Raw genomic sequence first — 20139 nt, forward strand, 5'->3', positions numbered from 1 at the left:
CTTTCTGCACTCGTATATGAGTTGTGACTGATTAAAATTACCCCCCCGAGCCAACCCCTGCGAAGGAAATCTTCTCAACAATTAGACTCCTATTATAATTTATCTGTCTCCTTTTCACATGGACACTCTTCTTCAGCAGGGTTGTACAGCATGATCAGGGGCTCAACTGCTTTTAAACAACAGTGATCTAGAGGAAATTATACCTTTGTGAACTGGAGACAGCACTTATTCGTAAACCCAACAACACTCTGAAACTGACACTGGAAGCAAAATTTGTTTTGCATCCCATTAGTTTCTAGATGTATCAGGGATCTAAATGGCCATCTCTGCCACCTTCAATAAAGTCTCCTAAGTAAACGCCAACACATTTCTTCTTGAGACGGGTCCAGGTCACAGCTCAGTAAACGCCATACACAGTTAATGAGTCAAACAAGCTGCCCTTTTCAAGGGGAAGTTTTCGAATGACATTTTGTATGCTTTCTAAAAGATACTATCTCTGCAATTGTGCCATCTTTGTTTTGCAGGACTGAAATACAACTGCACCCAAGGGCAACCATCCAGCTTTAGGACATCAGCTTTGTATTTCCAGCTTATCTGCAACTTCCAGGCTCCATTAGATACAGAAAGTCCTCAACCCTCAGTCATATTGTTTCTTGCCACTGAATGCTCAGGGACTGTCAATAGACTTTATTTGGATTTCAATTGTCCCGAGATACAATTCAGACAATGCCTATATGACAAACATGTCCTTCAAATCAGAGGCATTTATAGACCCTCCATGTTTCAATGAAATGTTGAACTTGTGTTTCATAGTATAGAACTATGCAGTTTCTTCAGTTGGGGTTTGCAAAGTGGAATCTCACCTTTAATTTAAACGGATGTAGTTTGACTACAGAACTGTGGCTCAGTCTAGCATATGCCACCACAGTGTGGTACAATGCCTGTGTCACAGTGTTCATTGTCTTTAAATGACAAGAGGCAGGGTGTGATGTTGACTATAATGGAGGGGTTTAAAACACTGTCAACATTTACAATTTAATTCACCAATCATTTCCATCCATTTCAAACAAACAGATTACAGTCTGCGTATGATAATGAAAGACATTTATCAAAGGCACATCCCACTGGGCACAAACTGGTTGAATCAACGTTGTTTCAACGGAATTTGTCAACGAATTGTGACATGGAAAACACATTGGATTTGAAAAAGTCATCAAAGCTGTTGTTTTGAGGGTGAAACTTGTTTTGAGGGTGAAACTTGTTTTGAGGGTGAAACTTGTTTTGAGGGTGGTTATGTCATCATGGTAACCAGCATTTCAGCATAGACAAACCTTTAAATATATTTGATCAATGTTCATATATGTCATGTTCACCTTTAAAACAACGTCAGATCTTCAGCATTATATCCACTATCAGAAAAAAAAGTCCTAAAAGAGAATTGATATATCAACAGCGACTCTTTGGTCTCCCAGCCAGGTTGTTAACCAAGCCCAGCCCTGTTTAGCTAAGATAATAACCATTGCCAATGTGCTATTTTGAGAATAATTGTTGAGAGCTCTAACATCTAAAACTAAATAGATTCAATGTTGCTGTCAAAGTCATTCCATAAGGGTAGGTTTTAACAGAGAAAATGAAATGTGACCATACTTTCTCACTTACAATATATCATCAATGATGCTATTTAGGCCTATATAGCATTTGCAAAGTCATCAACAGCAATTGTTTCATTTCAACCCAGAATTCAACCAGAAATAGACAATACAATAGGCCTAGGGTTTCAAGCTCTGGTTGATTTCAAATGTAATGAGTGGTTTAAATAATGGTTGAAAGCACAGGGATAGACATTTGGGTGACAACTAAACCACACACCCGACATTGTGTTCCATTTGAATTTGGTTGGGCTTTTAGATGGTTGAAAGAATAGCAATACCACATTGGACATTCAACTAACTTTTGGCTGTCTTTTTGAATGGGTGAATATAGGTTGTAATTTCATTGATCAACGTCTCAGCCAAATATGACCCAATTACCCACGTTGAAATGTCATAGTGTGCCCAGTGGGATGCTTGTTATCCCAAAGGAGAGGGAGGAATTGCAGCACATGTGCTACTTCAAGCTGATATCCTATTAGCACCACAGACACTTCCCTCACATGTGCCATTTAATTATCTTGTCTGAATTTAAAAGATGATTATTTCACAATTACACCAACTTTTCTCATAATCCTGCCTTGTAACATGTTTGACATGATAGCATCTCAGATATATTTTTTTCCATAGCAGGCCTAATCCTATTTCTCATCCGGATGAGGTGAGATGAAATATGCAAAGTAAAGCACATAACGTATTATGCCCACTGCATTAATATGGAAAAAACAAATCTGATTGTTATAGATTCCAGCTGGTGTTACTGCATAATTTACCAAGAAACCTCTTGGTGATGAAGCTGACTTGGGTTATGCTGGTCTCACTCAAAATCTCTTGGTTTGTCCACATACTAGTCAACACTCAATGCAAACAGCTGTTCATGACACCGTATTGTAGCCATAACTGGACTCAAAGTCATCAGTACTATAAACTATAATACCAACAGGTCTTAACCTCTTCACAAGATTGTTGGTGCTGTATTGAGTCTGTGATCGCTGCAGGTCCTATGCTTCTCTGCGTGATGGTCCCTCAGGCCAAGGCCCAGTACTGATGCTCTCACAGCAGCACCAACTCACTGCTGGGTTAGACCAAATGGGACTCCATGACCTCTCAGCTGCACCTAAAGATTACTACAAGCTTCACTCCGTTGGTCTAGGTGCATACACGTGGGCGGAGTGGGATATTTGGAGTAGCGAAAATCTTTTGGTAACATGAAATCCGTACCATTCCCACTCACATTCACAGGGGAGCGATAAGCAAAGTTTTTATTTTTGTCTTTTCATTTTGTGAAAGCAAGGAAGAGTCACCTTCCCTTGCTAGTAGTAGTTGGCTAGCTGACTTTAGCCTGGCTAAAAACATAGCAAGCTAGCTAGCCCTTTTAGCTTCCCACCTCTCCATGTCAAATAAGGCATGTCTCACTCTCAATTTTCAGGTATTACAAGGAGCTTCCCTTTTTGTGATGAAAAACGGCATTGCAATACTGATTCTTGCGTCTGCGTAGAGCGTGTAGAGGCTTGAGACATTCCACTAAGAAGCCCTATTGAGGAGGATACTGATGTCGTACTGATGCTGGGGCCGCTACAGTATTGTGGTATTGTAACTGCAGATTTTGGCATGCTGTTCTACCATATGTTTCTTAGCTCTGTCTACAAAGCATGACTGGTCTCTTTGATTACACTTTACACATTGTTAACCATATACCCAGAGCATCTGGGTTTGAGCACGCCAGTATGTCATGCTCAGGTAACTTCTCTACAACATGCAGCGCATCTACTGCAATCAATTCTGAAACAAAGCATAGATGCCTTCTACAAGACAGTCATGCTTTCTTTTATCTTCAGTATGATTCCTTATTATGTAGTACTTTATATCACTTTCTTTCAACAAGAGAATAATGCTTTGTTGCCTTGTCCAGGAAATCACCACACACCTCACAAAGTTATGCATGAGTTTACTAAATTGACAACCTATCACCACCAGTAGACACATCATCATCATCATCCTCATCATAAGCATCACTACTTACATTGGCTTCAGAAGGTATTCATACCCCCTAAATTATTTCACATTTTGATGTGTTTCAGTCTGAATACATAAGTATTCACACCCCTAAGGCAATACTTTGTAGAAGCACCTTTGGCGGTGATTACAGCTGTAAGTCTTTTTGGGTCTCTAAGTGCGTTGCACACCTGGATTGTAAGATATTTGGCCAGAACTATTTGTAAAGTTCTTCAAGCTCTGTCAAGTTGAATGTTGATCATTGCTAGACAGACATCTTCAAGTCTTGCCATAGATTTTAATGTTGATTTAAGTTCAAAACTGTATCTACGCCACTCAGGAATATTAGATGTTGTGTTGGTAAGCAATTGGTAAGTGTAGATTTGGCCTGGTATTTTAGGTTACTGTCCTGCTGAAAGGTAAATTTGCCTCACAGTGTCTGTTGGAAAGCAGATGGAACCAGATTTACCTCTAGGATTTTGCCTGTGCTTATAGCTGTATTCTGTTTATTTTTATCCTAAAAAACTCCTTAGTCCTTGGCAATCACAAGCATACCCATAACATGATGCAGCCACCACCATGCTTGAAAATATGAAGAGTAGTACTCAGTGAATTTATTGTGTTATAACGCTTTGTATTCAGGACCAAACATTTATTTATTTGCCCTCATTTTGTTGCAGTTTTACTTGAGTGCCTTGTTGCAAACACAATGCATGTTATGGAGTATTTTATTCTGTACCGGCTTCCTTCTTTTAAATCTGTCATTTATGTTAGTGTTGTGAACTAACTACATTATTGTTGATCCATCCTCAGTTTTGTCCTATCACAGCCATTAAACTCTGCAACTGTTTTAAAATCACCATTGTCCTCATGGTGAATTCCCTGAGCGGTTTCCTTCCTCTCCGTCAACTGAGTTAAGAAGGACGCCTGTATCTTTGTAGTGACTGGGTGTATTGATACAGCATCCAATATGTAATTAATCATTTCATCATGATCAAAGGGATATTCAATGTCTGCTTGTTTTTTTACCAATAGGTGCCTTCTTTGTGAGGCATTGGTAGGCACCTCCCTGGTAGTTGTGGTTGTTTGAAATTCACAAACACAGATTCAGGGACCTGACAGATAATTGTATGTGTGGGGTACAAAATCATGTTAAACACTATTATTGCACACAGAGTGAGTCCATGCAACTCATTATGTGACTTGTTAAGCAAATGTTTACTTCTGAATGTATCTAGCCTTGCCATAACTAAGGGGTTGAATATTTATTGACTCAAGCTTTTCATTTTTATTACTTTGTAAACATTTCAAAAGCCTTATGGGTTATTGTCTCTAGACCTGTGACACAAAATCAAAATGTCATACATTTTTAATTCAGGCTGTAAAACACAACTAAATGTGGAAAACGTCAAGGGGTGTGAATACTTTTTGAAGGTACTGTATGTCTTTTTCCAATGGCAATATCGAACAGGACAGCTCCGTCTCCTCCACTCCTTACCGTCATGAGAAGCTGTACTTCTTTTCAGTATCCGCAACACGATCTAACTCTCTTCCACAAATAACCAAGCTAAGGCAACGTGCATACAAAATAGCTGACTCAATCTTCAAGCTGCATAATCAAGATAAGAAAGACAGGGACAGGAAAAGGGAGATGCGGGATGCTAATGTGAGGTAAAGCTCCAGCGACAGCAGCTATGAAACTGTGTGAGGATGTTTTAAAATCGTCAAAACTCTCCCGGTTTAGCTGCAAATATCAAGTTAGGTTGCTCATCCCATCACTATTTACAAAGACGTGGAAAGTAAATGGTGTCATGAAAATGAGGGGTAAACAAGAGGAAGAAATAAAAACATAGATTTGTTTTAATTATTGTCTTCGTAGCCTACTGTCTTTATGCATACATGTTTCGTTCAACATATTGATATAGCACTTGTGCCAAGTGCCATGTGCGCGCGTAATAGATGAGTATACCTTTTATTTTACTTGTCAACTGTGTAAGCCGAGGGTTTATGCTCCACTATACACAACAGCTCAAGCTGTTGTCGTAATATGTTTGGCTGAGTATCAGCTGAGCATTAGGCTCTTGTCATGGCAACCTTTGTAAGCGAACCACCACTTTCTCAGCCCTCATGCAAATAAGACCTACTCAATATCGTGAATCAATTTAGAATTTCATTATCAATGTCACACATTCATCAAAGTGGTGCAGTTGATCCACAAAATAATACAATATACAATATTTGCATATTGGTCAAAAAATAAGAAGATTTGCACAAAAAAAAGACCCGATAGACAGATATTGCAACAAGATTTGTAAACAATATTTACAAACACCTAGGCTATACAATATACATTTGCATACAAGATGAATAGCAAAGACGCCTTATATTCAACCAAGTAGATGTAGGCTGCCCCCCCTGTCCCATGCACTAGCTCTGCCTATGTCCATAGAGGGTCATATTGTTGTTTGTTTAGGTCTGACTTCAACCATATGAATTTGTGACATTGGATATGAATCACAGGATATAAACAAATATTTGTCATTGAATAAAATCAACTGCATTCCAAAATCTCTGAGATAATTCAATCATCTGATGTCACTTTTATGGGGATAAATCCATTCCCTAACTTAGCCTGTCTGGGTGTTTATATACGTCACAAACCCTTATTTCACATGAATTACAAAATGTATTACCATGCTCAGAGGCATGCAACCTAGAGTCTACATAGTCAACGATGAATTATACCTGCGATATTTAACTGCACATGGTGCAGCAATATGTTACAGTAGGCTAAGTATTTCTGCGTACTGTAGGGTATGTCATGTAGACTCACCGGTACAGATTAGCCCTGTTGACTGGGTCAGTTCCTCGTGTCCTCACGGACTTGGCTCGCCTAGCACATCGGGCTGTACTCTGGATGTAATACAGTATGTTGCTTATTCTGTAACCTACCTTTCTGCATGCAAACTCAAATTCTGAACGTTTAAAACCTCTGAGAAATTATCCGATAAGGTGTCGCCTTGACGTCAGCAAGGATCTGCGCACTAGTGTACATTAAGCAAATTTTTCATAATTTAATTCAATAGGAAAGTAACACAGTTGTCATGTAATTCTCAGAAAACCCATGAAGCGAAGACATGAGAGAAATATATTCTATGGTTCAAGGCGAACTCTAGCGGTAAAGAGGGTCCGTTCGCTGTCCATGGTGCTGATATGCGTTTCAGGCAATTGTGGCTACTTCAATGTTGGCGTCCCTTTTACTTTTGCATTACAATTGCATATTACATACAATGAACATGAAATTGGATAAGATCAAGATATTTGGGGGATGGCAACGCTGATTTTCTATTTAGTCAATATGGTTGTGTATTTCTCTATATGGGACAGATTATTATAAACCGAGCTATATCCAATAACTTAGAAACCACTCTACGTGAATATTATTTTTAACGTGCTACTGTTTAAATGCCTAGATTTGATCGTTCACTGATAAAATAAACACATTCCAAACAACTTAAACTATGCATGTCACCATAAAGGCATGTGCAACATTTGTTTAAGTTTTATGCATGCATATGCAACTTCAAACCAGTTCTACATTTTCTACAGTTAACTCAAGGATAAGTGATATGCTACAATGTGTTGCTAACACACATAGCCATTGGAATATGGCTCATGTGTGAAAACTATTCTTGCTAATAAAATGCAATCACTTTTACATCGTTGACTTTCAATGTACTGTGCCGATATTTTAAGACACGACTAAAACGTGTACATTGAATATGTTGTAGAATATAGTCGTATTGTGTTAACTGCAGCATTGAAGCGTATTAGAGTACAGCATTCCTCCACTAACCAGAAACATTTAAGCTCTTACCTGCTTATAACAGCGGAGCAGAATCCCTCTAGCCTTTCCCGATCAAAAACTGGAACCCTATGTCACCAAGACATTTTCAAGGAGGCAGCAGGTTTCTGATGAAAAATCCAGGGTTCTGTTGGTCTCGGGAATAAAAGAAATGCAGCTCCTCACTGCGTCAAGCACAAGCCTCAAAGATCCATTAAACAGTGAGTGATTAATTCAAGCCAGAGCCCTGATCGAAATCTCTTTCACTCCTTGCCTTTATGTATTCCGGAACCGGAGTCGGGAGTTTTCATTATGCCGCGACAGGGCTCTTTTTTCAATCATATCGGGGCTGACACCACGTTTTAACCATAATCGACGGGTTATTATTTCAGTTGGGAAGCGCAGGAGAAGGAGAAGAAGCATGTTGATCCTCAAGCCCAGTTGGGGTGAAGATAAATCTCATAATAAGATTGTTTGTCACCGCAAGGCTATAAATGGTGGAGTTCAACACAGTCTGGAGGGTAATTGTAAATCCTTTTGTTGAAGTGTGCCATTGCACCTCAAAATATAGTATAGATCAGCTATATATATATTATAGGGCCTACATACTTAAACTGGCCTCACAACATGTTCATGTAGTAAAATGTTATCACCCTATTTGTTCTTTGGTGGGACTTCAAGATGTGTTGATAGGCACATCTTGAATGTTGATAGGCATGGTTCATTTGTATGCAAACATGGAGCTTATTCATACTGAGGTATATTATTTTACTAAATACTTAAAGGGACACTGTTTTGTAATAAGTATATATTTTTTGTAAATCAATTACATCATATTTTCCCTTAATTTTGTGTTTGTCAACTTGTCAGAAAGATAAGCTGGTATAGCTTTCCAAAATATAAACACAAATTTATTGAAATTGATATAAAGACGTTGAAATTAACTGTAAATTAAGACCATCCGGTACTACTTGGGCCATGCCATAACAACCACAGGTCGTTCAACTCCTGAAGCTGGATATTGTTAGCCATTGATTCCCATGAGAGCTCTTACATTTGATTTATAGAGAGTGCAGCCTAATGTCCTCTATGGTGACGTAGGCTGGATGGGGGATGACCAGTGCGGCCGGCTGGCCAGGTTGCAGATGCTTGTCTGTCAGAGTGAGGGAGTGGGCTTGTGAGGAGCTGGCGCAGGAGGCTGCATTGCCCCTGTCTCATTGCAGCACTCAGGCTCTGGACATAGGCAGGCGGACGGCCGGGCATGGTCGTCCGGTTCTGCTTCTGCAGCACTGGGGTTGGCAGGAGCACTGTGTCACTCTCACTAATATCTTTATGATACTGGGGGAAGCCTGCTGCTGGGCTGGGCTGGGTTTCCCTGGCCCTGGCTGTTGCAGTGCTGCCTAGCTGCCTGGATGTCTTTGGGCCTGGGGCAGCAGCTGTACACGCCCCACTCCTCAGTCAGGGGCTACAGCTCTCTCTCTCTGAGACATATGGGTTATTCCTCTATCCTCCCTTGGCTTCCAGTAAAAACTATTTATTCTGTTTCAGCAGGCAGAACTTATTAATTTAGGTTGTAACCTGCCTAGGTTGAACCTGGGATGACCTCTGCCCCCCAATAGAAATTTAATACACAAACCACATACCCAATTCTGTTTGTTATCTCTGCGCAGTCCATCAGAACCTACAGTTCAGGACATTGACACCAATGTGCATTGGGGAATAGAGTACAGTTTCTAGGAATAGCTGCTTATTAAGCATGTAAAGCCAACATTAAATATCTTAAGTAGCTTTCAATGCGAAAGAGAATATTTTAATGTCAGTAAATGTAATTTTGGGGAAAGAAGGCGAAGCAGGCCAATAGGTCGAAATGTCGGGTGTTATTTATTCAAGTCCTCCATTTACTGGCAAAGCCTGTTTGGGGCTGAGGAGAAGAGACGACAGGGCTAGTTATAATTCAGTCCAGGACATGGTGAGTTGCAGTTGGTATCCATCAGATAATTAATGGGCTTCAATACCTCTTCTGCCAATTGGCCTGGACCCTTTGCTGCCGACACGGAGCCCCGCCAATCCATCACGACTGGTCTGCCGACGTAACCGTCAAAGGGGGGTGTCAACAGACTCTCCTGTTGTGACGTCCCCCTGAGGCCAGTCTGCTAGCCTGCTGCTAGCCCCGGCCTGCTAGCTGTCTGAATCACCATGCCTCCAGCTCGTGGTAGGCGTACATAAAATGTCTCTCTAAGGTCAGGGGGTGACAGTACCCCCTCCCCCCCAAAGGTGCGGACTCTGGCCGCAAAACCTGAACCTATAGGGGAGGGTCCAGGTGGGCATCTATCCACGGTGGCGGCTCTGGTGCGGGACGTAGACCCTACTCCACCTCTGGCTCACCCTGCTTTGGTGGCGCCTCTGGTGTGGGGACCCTCGCCGTCGACCCCGGACTGGGGATCCTCTCTGCGGGCCCCGGACTGGGGACCCTCGCTGCGGGCCCCGGACTGGGGATCCTCGCTGCGGGCCCCGGACTGGGAACCCTCGTTGCGGGCCCCGGACTGGGCACCCTCATTGTGGGCCCCGGACTGGAGGCCGTCACTGGAGGCTCCGGACTGGAGGCCGTCGCCGGGGGCTCCGGACTGGAGACCGTCTCTCAGAGGCCCCGGACTGGAGGCCGTCATTGGAGGCTTTGTGCCATGACTCCTCACTGGAGGCTTCGTGCCATGGATCATCACTGGAGGCTTCGTGCCATGGATCATCACTGGAGGCTTCTTGCCATGGATCATCCTGGTGAGCCCTGTGGCAGCTCCACGCACCAGGCTGCCCATACGTCTCCTCACTCCAGTGATGATCCATGGCAAGAAGCCTCCAGTGATGATCCATGGCACGAAGCCTCCAGTGATGATCCATGGCACGAAGCCTCCAGTGATGATCCATGGCACGAAGCCTGGATCATACAGGAGGCCTGGTTCTGGGAGCAGGCACAAGACTCACCAGGCTGGGGAGACATACTGGAGGCTTGGTTCTTGGCGGAGGCACCGGATACACTGGGCCGTGGAGGCGCACTGGCGGTCTCGAGCATAGAGCCTGCACAACCCGTCCTGGCTGGATGGTTATCTTTGCCCTGCAAATGCTGGCTCAGGACGCACTGGGCTGTGCAGACGCACCGGAGACACAGTGCGCAGAGCCGGCACAGGATATCCTGGGCCGAAGAGACACACTGGAGACCAGGCGCGCTGAGCCGGCACCATCAGCCCTGGCTGGATGCTCACCCTAGCCCGGCAGATGCGGGGAGCTGGGATGTAGCGCACTGGGCTGTGAACGCGCACTGGAGTCCACCGCATAACACGGTGCCTGACCAGTACCACACTTCTCCCCACGGTAAGCACGAGGAGCTGGCTCAGGTCTTCAACCTGACTCAGCCAATCTCCTCGTGTGCCCCCTCCCAAAACATTTTTTGGGGCTGCCTCTCGTGCCTGCTCCGTTGCCGTGACTCCTGGTAGCGAAGTGGTTCCTCCCTCGCTACTTCAGCCTGTTTCCATGGCAGGGTCTTGTCCCCTGCCATAACCTCCTCCCATGTCCAAGATGTCCTCCATTCTCTCTTCTCCCGGGCCCAGGATCCCTGCTCCTCCTGGCCACGCTGCTTGGTCCTTTGGTGGTGGGTAGTTCTGTCACGGCGGTCGAAAGAAGTGGACCAAAGTGCAGCATGGTTAGCGTACATTTTCCTTTTATTTAAAATGTCGCCAAAAAAACAACAAATGAAGAAACAACCGTGAATCTTACAGGGCTATAGTGCCACTAACGAAAGTCAACTACTCACAATCAAAGGAGGGAAAAAGGGCCACTTCAGTATGATTCCCAATCAGAGACAACGATAGACAGCTGTCCCTGATTGAGAACCATACCCAGCCAGAACATGGAAACAAAGAAACATAGAAAACAAAACATAGAATGCCCACCCCACATCACACCCTGACCTAACCAAATAGAGAAATAAAATGGCTCTCTAAGGTCAGGGCGTTACAGCAATCTGGTTTTCGAGCTGGTAATGGGTGCACCTCAGCTATGCTTAAGGTCCTAAATTATATCATAACCGCCATCGATAAAAGACAGTACTGTGCAGCAGTCTTCATCGACCTGGCTAAGGCTTTTGACTCTGCCAATCACATTCTTATCGGCAGACTTAATAGCCTTGGCTTCTCAAATGACTGCCTCACCTGGTTCACCAACTACTTCTCAGACAGAGTTCAGTGTGTCAAATCGGAGGGCCTGTTGTCTGGACATCTGACAGTCTCTATGGGGGTGCCACAGGGTTCAATTCTCTGGCCGACTCCTTTCTCTGTATATATCAATGATGTCACTCTTGCTGCTGGTGAATCTCTGATCCACCTCTACGCAGACGACACCATTCTGTATACATCTAGCCCTTCTTTGGACACTGTGTTAAGTAACCTCCAAAAGAGCTTCAACCCCATACAACAGTCCTTCCGTGGCCTCCAACTGCTTTTAAATGCTAGTAAAACTAAGTGCATGCTCTTCAACCGATCGCTGCCTACACCCTCCCGCCTGACTAGCATCATTACTCTGGACGGTTCTGACCTAGAATATGTGGACAACTACAAATACCTAGGTATCTGGTTAGACTGTAAACTCTCCTTCCAGACTCTCCTTCCAGACTCTCCAATCCAAAATTAAATCTAGAATCAGCTTCCTATTTCACAACAAAGCCTCCTTCACTCATGCTGCCAAACATACCCTCGTAAAACTGACTATCCTACCGATCCTTGACTTCGGTGATGTCATTTACAAAATAGCCCCCAACACTCTACTCAGCAAACTGGATGTAGTCTACCATAGCGCCATCCGTTTTATCACCAAAGCCCCATATACTACCCACCACTGCGACCTGTATGCTCTTGTTGGCTGGCCCTCACTAGATATCCGTCGCCAAACCCATTGGCTCCAAGCCATCTATAAGTCTTTGCTAGGTAAAGCCCCACCTTATCTCAGCTCACTGGTCACCATAGCAACACCCACCCGCAGCACGCACTCCAGCATGTATATTGCACTGGCCGTCCACAAAGCCAACACTTCCTTTGGCTGCCTTTCCTTCCAGTTCTCTGCTGCCAATGACTCTCTAATTTTAAGCATCAGCTGTCTTAGCATCTTACCGATCACTGTACCTTTACACAGCCAATCTGTAAATACCACACCTGACTACCTCATCCCCATATTATTACTTACCCTCTTGTTCTTGCACCCCAGTATCTCTACTTGCACATCTATCACTCCAGTATTAAGGCTACATTTTAATTATTTTTGCCTCTCATGCCTTTTTACTGACTACCTCACTACTCTTCTACATTTGCACACACTGTACATAGATGTTTCTATTTTTCTTTTCTTTTGTGTTGTTGACTGTACGTTTGTTGATGTGTAACTCTGTGTTGTTGTTTTTGTCGCACTGCTTTGCTCTATCTTGGCCAGGTCGCAGTTGTAAATGAGAACTTGTTCTCAACTGGCCTACCTGGTTAAATAAAGGTGAAATAAAATCAAAATATATAATGGAGCATCTGCTGACACTGAATGCTCCAGAACCATCTTAATATCTGGGCGGTGGGATTGACGAACAGACGCCTACTGCAGCAGCTCTTATTGATGGTGTTGCGTCAAGGTAAATGAGATCCCATCAACTCGGAGGTTGTTTGAAATGTTTGTTTAAACACCCCCTGTGACATGGTTGTCATTGTCTCCGCATTAAAGCATTCATCCGGTGTAACAGATGAACTACTACGTCGTTTTTGATATAGCCCAGTGGAGAATGTATTGATTCAGGTTTTGAAGTGTATGGGATTGTCTTGTCGTAAAAGGGTGGGAGCAACCAAAAAATGATATTTGCCCTTTTCAAATGTTAAATGAGTGATATTTGATTCATTGCCCCCACAGTATTGCGTATTGTCTAAACTGGATTGAGTAAATCCATGTTTAGAGGATTAGAAGGTTTGAGCCCTGTGACCAAAAGGCCTCTTTTTAGGAATGGAAATCTCACTGGATAAAAAAAATAAAAACGCAACAGATTAAAGGAGGGTCTTTCTATACAAAGGGGCATAACTATTGACATTTTCAAACTTGTATTTCACTTAAAGGACCAACACAAGTAATCCATCTAATCCAAACCTAAATCACAATTGCTCAGTAAAGTCAGTGAGGATAACGTATTACTCTATGCTGTCCTGACGTTCCCTTCTTCTTCTTATGAAAATCACATGAATTATGCACTGGCCTAGTATGACAGTATTCATAAGCATAAAATAATGTTTGCCTTTGTTAATATGTAAATACGAATGGAAGTGTAGATAAAGCTATTAATCCAGATCCATAAAGAAATAAGATAACCAAAGCATATCTTTGTTTGACACTGACAGTGCTTTTAATTGAAAATGAATGTGTACTCTAACATGAAAAAAAAGATTGCAGATTCCAGACCATCTAACAAGTACAATGGAAATCATTATGTGATAGTTCCCAAAACATTTGTCAGGGTGCGGCAAATGTTCTCCTTACACAAGAAACTGTCCAGTTGTGCTGATGATTATACAATACTTGCATAAAAAATACGCCTGATCTTGTGTTTTCAGAACACATTTTGTCTGTAAATTACCTGGAAACCTAATGAGAACGTTTGGGAAATATTCAGCGGTGGTTGTTACAATATGTTGTGCACAGCGTTTTAGTGAATGTTACGAGAACATATTTAAATGAAGAGAAAAAAAAACAATTCACAAAAAAATAAACATTGGTTACATCCTTGGAATGTTCTCCTAACATTCACTGAAACTCAATATGATACTGTGAGGTTAAAGTGCAGACTGTCAGCTTTAATGTAAGTCCATTTTCAACCATATCGGGTGAACCGCTTAGAAAGTACAGCACATTCTGTACATAGTCCCCCATTAGGGGACCAAAAGTATTGGGACAAATTCACTTACAGTACCAGTCAAAAGTTTGGACACCTACTCATTCAAGGGTTTTGCTTTATTTCTACTATTTTCTACATTGTAGAATAATAGTGAAGACATAAAAACTATGAAATAACACATCTGGAAACATGTAGTAGCCAAAAAAGCAGCCACCCTTTGCCTTGATGACAGCTTGGCACACTCTTGGCATTCTCTCAATTCAATTAACAGGTAATGCTTTGTTAAAAGTTTATTTGTGGAATTTATTTCCTTCTTAATGCGTTTGAGCCAATCCGTTGTCTTGTGACAAGGTATGGGGTGTATACAGAAGATAGCCCTGTTTGGACCAAGTCCATATTATGGCAAGAACAGCTCAAATAAGCAAAGAGAAATGACAGTCCATCTTTACTTTAAGACATTATTTTCACCTCTAAGTGCCTATTTATTGCCTACCTCCCTACTCTTCTACATTTGCACACTGTACATAGATTTTTCTATTTTTATTTTATTTTGTGTTAATGACTGTACGTTTGTTGATGTGTAACTCTGTGCTGCTGTTTTTGTCGCACTGCTTTGCTTTATCTTGGCCAGGTCACAGTTGTAAATGAGAACTTGTTCTCAACTGGCCTACCTGGTTAAATAAAGGTGAAAAAATAATAATAATAATAATAAAAAATGAAGGTCAGTCAATACGGAAAAATGCAGTTGCAAAAACCATCAAGCGCTATGATGAAACTGGCTCTCATGAGGACGGAAGATCCAGAGTTACCTCTGCTGCAGAGGATAAGTTCGTCAGAGTTACCAGCCTCAGAAATTGCAGCCCAAATGAATGTGTCACAGAGTCCAAGTAACAGACACATCTTAACATCGACTATTCAGAGGAGACTGTGTGAATCAGGCCTTCATGGTAGAATTGCTGCAAAGAAACCACTACTAAAGAACACCAATAAGAACACTGGAGTGATAGATGTACAGATGAGGATGTGCAAGTAGAAATACTGGTGTGCAAAAGAGCAAAAACAAATATGTGATGAGGTAGGTAGGTAGTTGGTTGGATGGGTTATTTACAGATGGGCGGTGTACAGCTGCAGCGATCGGTAAGCTGCTCTGACAGCTGATGCTTAAAGTTAGTGAGGGAGATATAAGTCTCCAACTTCAGTGATTTTTGCAGTTCGTTCCAGTCATTGGCAGCAGAGAACTGGAAGGCAAGGCGGCCAAAGGAAGTGATGGCTTTGGGGATGCCCAGGGAAATACACCTGCTGGAGCGAGGACTACGGGTGGGTGTTGCTATGGTGACCAGTGAGCTGAGATAAGGCGGGGCTTTACCAAACAAAGACTTATAGATGACCTGGAGCCAGTGGGTTTGGTGATGAATATGTAGCAAGGACCAGTCAACGAGAGTATACAGGTTGCAGTGGTGGGTAGTATATGGGGTTTTGGTGACAAAACGGATGGCGCTGTGATAGACTGCATCCAATTTGATGAGTAGAGTGTTGGAGGCTATTTTGTAAATGACATTGAAGTCAAGGATCAGTAGGATAGTCAGTTTTACGAGGGTATGTTTGGCAGCATGAGGGAAGGAGGCTTTGTTGCGAAATAAGATGCCGATTCTAGATTGAATATTAGATTGGAGATGCTTAATATGAGTCTGGAAGGAGAGTTTACAGTCTAACCAGACACGGAGGTATTTGTAGTTGTCAACATATTCTAGGTCAGAACCGTCCAGAGTAGTGATGCTAGTCGGGCGGGAGGGTGCGGGCAGCGATCAGTTGAAGAGCATGCATTTAGTTTTACTAGCATTTAAAAGCAGTTGGAGAGGGTCCAGATTGTCTAGCCCAGCTGATTTGTAGGGATCCAGATTTTCCAGCTCTATCAGAACATCAGCGGTCTGAATTTTGGTGAAGGAGAAGCAGGGGGGGCTTGGGCCAGTTGCTGCGGGAGGACAAGGAGTCGTTAGAGCGCAATGTGCTAAGTAAAGCTCCCCCCAGCCAAACCCTCCCTTAACCTGGATGACGCTGGGCCAATTATGCGCCACCCTATGGGACTGCCAATGAGGGCCGGTTGTGAAACAGCCCGGGATCAAACCCGGGTCTGTAGTGATGCATCTAGCACTATGATGTAGTGCCTTAGACCGCTGCACCACTTGGGAGGCCTCTAAAGAATTATTAACGAGAAACATAGATGTGTGAGACATAGACAGGCTAACATTGCTACTCTAAAAGCTACAAGTAAAAAGTGAGACAACCAGAGTTATTTCAAGTGTCTTCATTGAACGTTCTAGACTACAAAGTGCACAATGAAACAGTAACGAGAAACAGACAGACGTAGGAATCTCTGACTAAAAGATTTATGCAGCAACTAATGGAACCTTTACCATGCCGACCAAAGAATTGAAATGAGAAATTGAAACTAACTCTGGGGTAGTTAGATGAGGTGCAAGGAAGGATTTACATAAACGGTAGGTATTACAATGAGTGGGGCTGGGTTCAGACACAAAGCCAAAGCAGTTTATTTCGTGGGAGTTCCATTTGAATTAATTTAAAGATGCTGTCTGAAGTGATAGACTCTATGAACAACAGTGTCTCTGTTCAGACTCAACCTCACATTTCACTCTATAAGTTTCTAAAAGTTTCTAAATGAAATTAGTCAAGGAATTTATTCACAGAGGAGAATATCCAGCATCCATTCACCTGCTAAAACACAAGAGATGCTAGCTACATGGTTCTGTTTCAAGGGAAATCTGTCATGCAAAATGCAAACCCAAGAAGACAACACAAAATCAGATACAATCACACAATGGGTTTATCCCTACTGTTAACATGTAGCCAATAGAATCCATCATTAATATAGAAGACACAGCAGAGTCAAAAGCGTTCTAGAGAATTGCCTTCAACAGTGCATTGTCCTTAATAGCTTCCTGGATTATACTTTACATTTATTTAAATGGCTTATGTCTATGCTAAGCATCAAACAGTGGAGGTGCCCGTTTTTTTCATCATCATTCATCAACCCTGAGTGAATCAGCAGGGGTCAAACTCACTCTATTATTTAGTGCAAATATTTTTTCCCCCTGTAAATTTACAGTAAAGGCTTTTGAAGGCTTCAGCACAGCATGAGTAGACGGCTCAGAGGAGAGGAGTGGAGAACTGAGCGTGGGCTAACTCAGTCAGACTTCACTCAGTAAGGAACAGTGGGGCCCTATGGTGGCTCCCTCGGCCTGGCCGTTGGGATAAACACACCACCTACACTAGAAGCCTTGCAAAAGACACATGGCTTTTCAAACAGCTGTGACATGCTGCCTCTACCCCCATGACTCTGGAATGAACAAGGTTTATTTGTGGCTTAAATGGAGAGGGGAAAACAGTCAGAAACGGCCTGACGTCTGTGCTTACAGTTCTCTGGGTCTGAAGCTCCTCTGGGCTGCAGCTTGGAGCAGAAGCTGGGGCTAGGCTCCCGGTGGGGGAAGTACTCCATGTCTGGAAATAGTGCCAGCCTCAGATTGATACACTTATAAGGAACAAGCAGAATGGTTATTTTGACAGCGGATGCAGACCATGCATAATTAAAATTGGCTAAGTGCCTGGGCGCACTGCCTTGGTCATTTTTACCTTCCCGTTGCTCCCTCTCTCCATTAGCCGTGGAGCAAAGGGGGGGGAAATATGGCATATGCTACGGCTAAATTTCACGCATCCCCTGATAACTCAGCTGAGAATTTCCTGTCATGCATGGTTCAGAGATTTACAGGGTCTATATTTGACTTGTCCAGGCTTGAGATGTACTGTATTTGACAGAGACACTTGAGTCTCTGGCAGGAAGAGGTTAAACTGAAAGTATAGCTAGCAGGAGGGTTTTGTGAACAGTAACAATTGAGGGGGGAAATGCTTGCTAGTGCAGGTTCCTTTACATTAACTGACACCCTTGTAAAGGTGTAAAAATCTCCAAAGACAAGTGTGAAATACAGTACCCAAGAAAGTTGAGGCAGTGTATGAGAAGGTGTTTCAGATCATTCCCTTGACTATGTCGTTGCAGGGATAATGATGTTGTATACACTGATCAAGAGACGAGAAGGAAAGCCTTCACATGTTGGGGGTTTAGATCATAGAAATCTGAAAGCAGCAGGCAGCAATTAAACGTGGTATACGCCTAGAAGGACGCAAGTCATTAATTAGCTAGCTTGGCTGATGCCTGTGAAACCATGGGACCTTCTGACTCCCTGCCAGTTTAGTCGTTTATGCAGTCCACAATCCTCTCACCTGTCTGCGCACATACTGACTGGCACATCATTCATGCCCAAGAGAGTTAAAGAAACTGGATTCATTATTCAGGCCTAGGAAATGTCATTATTGATATCCAGTATAGTGAATGCTTCAACTGTGATACTGTGAACACTTACCAAAGATCTCCAAACATGTTCTCTTACATCGCCATGACGCATCTGGTTATGATATTGTGATTTTACTTACCATAAATCACGGTCCACATTGATGTTCTCTTCAATAAAGTCTTGTCCAAGTTCTGTTAGACTCATCGTGCACTGCAAACACCCACTGCTAAGGAATCTATCTAGCGACACAGTGCAGGCTACTCATTCAAAGTTTTTTTTAAAGATGAAACATTAATGTGCACTCTCTCTCATCTCATGTAATTCTTCTACTCCCACAGACGTTGTAGACAAATACCAGACCTAAAGCGTATACTGTTAGCTACTACTAGGGGTCAGGGGACAAAAGGCAAGCAAGGCTTGAGTTAGAAAGATCCACATGCATATTTATATCCATTTCCAGAGCTTCTTGACATCACTCTACATTGGCATGGACTGTGGTTCTGTCTGTCTCTGACTGCAGGCGGTTAGTTCCCTTCGGGGCGCCCACCAGTATGCATCTGTCTGTGAGAAGCAGCAGAAGCAGCAGCCTGGGATTGTGTGGTTCTCTGTGGCCCTTCCATGAGAGAGCCCAGCCCAGCAGGCCTCCCACGCAGACGCTCAGCGCACAAACAAAAGGGACATCCGCCTACGCTTTGTTGGCCAAGTGATTCCCAGCTCACGAAGCAGTAGAGAAAAAAAAAATCAAATAGATTGAGTGCCGCATGATAATAGGGAGGGGGCGGTGATTTTGAAAAATACCTGACTCATTTTCTCGACAACTTTTTTATGTTTTTGCACAATGTCTCTCGGGAAGTTGGAAGCAATGTTGTTGAATATCCAAGGGTTACTCGTATACTCCCACGACTTTAGGTCTACAAAAGTGATATGCTGTTTTCTAGTAAATGCCTACACGTTGTTGGTAAAAGAAGATTCTCAATCAACTTAGTTGAAAGGCCTTTCTTGCCTGTGGAGGAAAAGGTCTCTGACCCTGTGCCCTGAGAGCACTTACTTCTCAGCAGCTAAGACAGGTTCAAAGTGGATTAATGCACAGGTTACACACACACACATGCACGCACACAGTCACACACACACTCACACACAAACACTTCTTGTTGTGGTTTGGTAATCCTCTGAAGGTGATCCAACTGTGCTAAAAGTTTAATCAGGATTTGATGTGTCCATTAACCACAATCTCTAAATTCCGCATGAGCATTAGCTTGCCTTGATAATCACTGTTCATTAAGACATAAATTCATTTATGAAGTCCTGTTGGGCTGTAACTTTTCAGAATAATTACATTCTTTCTTCATTTAAAAATTGCAGTTTGAAATGTTAATATTTCAA

General features: G+C 42.8%; 1 protein-coding gene across 1 annotated transcript in view; it reads right to left on the bottom strand.

Moving 5' to 3' along the window:
• Positions 1 to 7881, bottom strand: part of LOC116374455 (protein ELFN1-like) — a 95777-nt gene extending 87896 nt beyond the window's left edge. Inside the window, exon 1 of the mRNA XM_031827362.1 lies at positions 7522 to 7881. The gene's annotated coding sequence lies outside the window, so the exon portion shown is untranslated. The remainder of the gene's footprint in view (positions 1 to 7521) is intronic.
• Between the last annotated feature and the right edge of the window lie 12258 nt (positions 7882 to 20139).

The sequence above is a fragment of the Oncorhynchus kisutch genome, linkage group LG6 (assembly GCF_002021735.2).
Source record: "Oncorhynchus kisutch isolate 150728-3 linkage group LG6, Okis_V2, whole genome shotgun sequence".
NCBI classification, from domain to species: domain Eukaryota; kingdom Metazoa; phylum Chordata; class Actinopteri; order Salmoniformes; family Salmonidae; genus Oncorhynchus; species Oncorhynchus kisutch.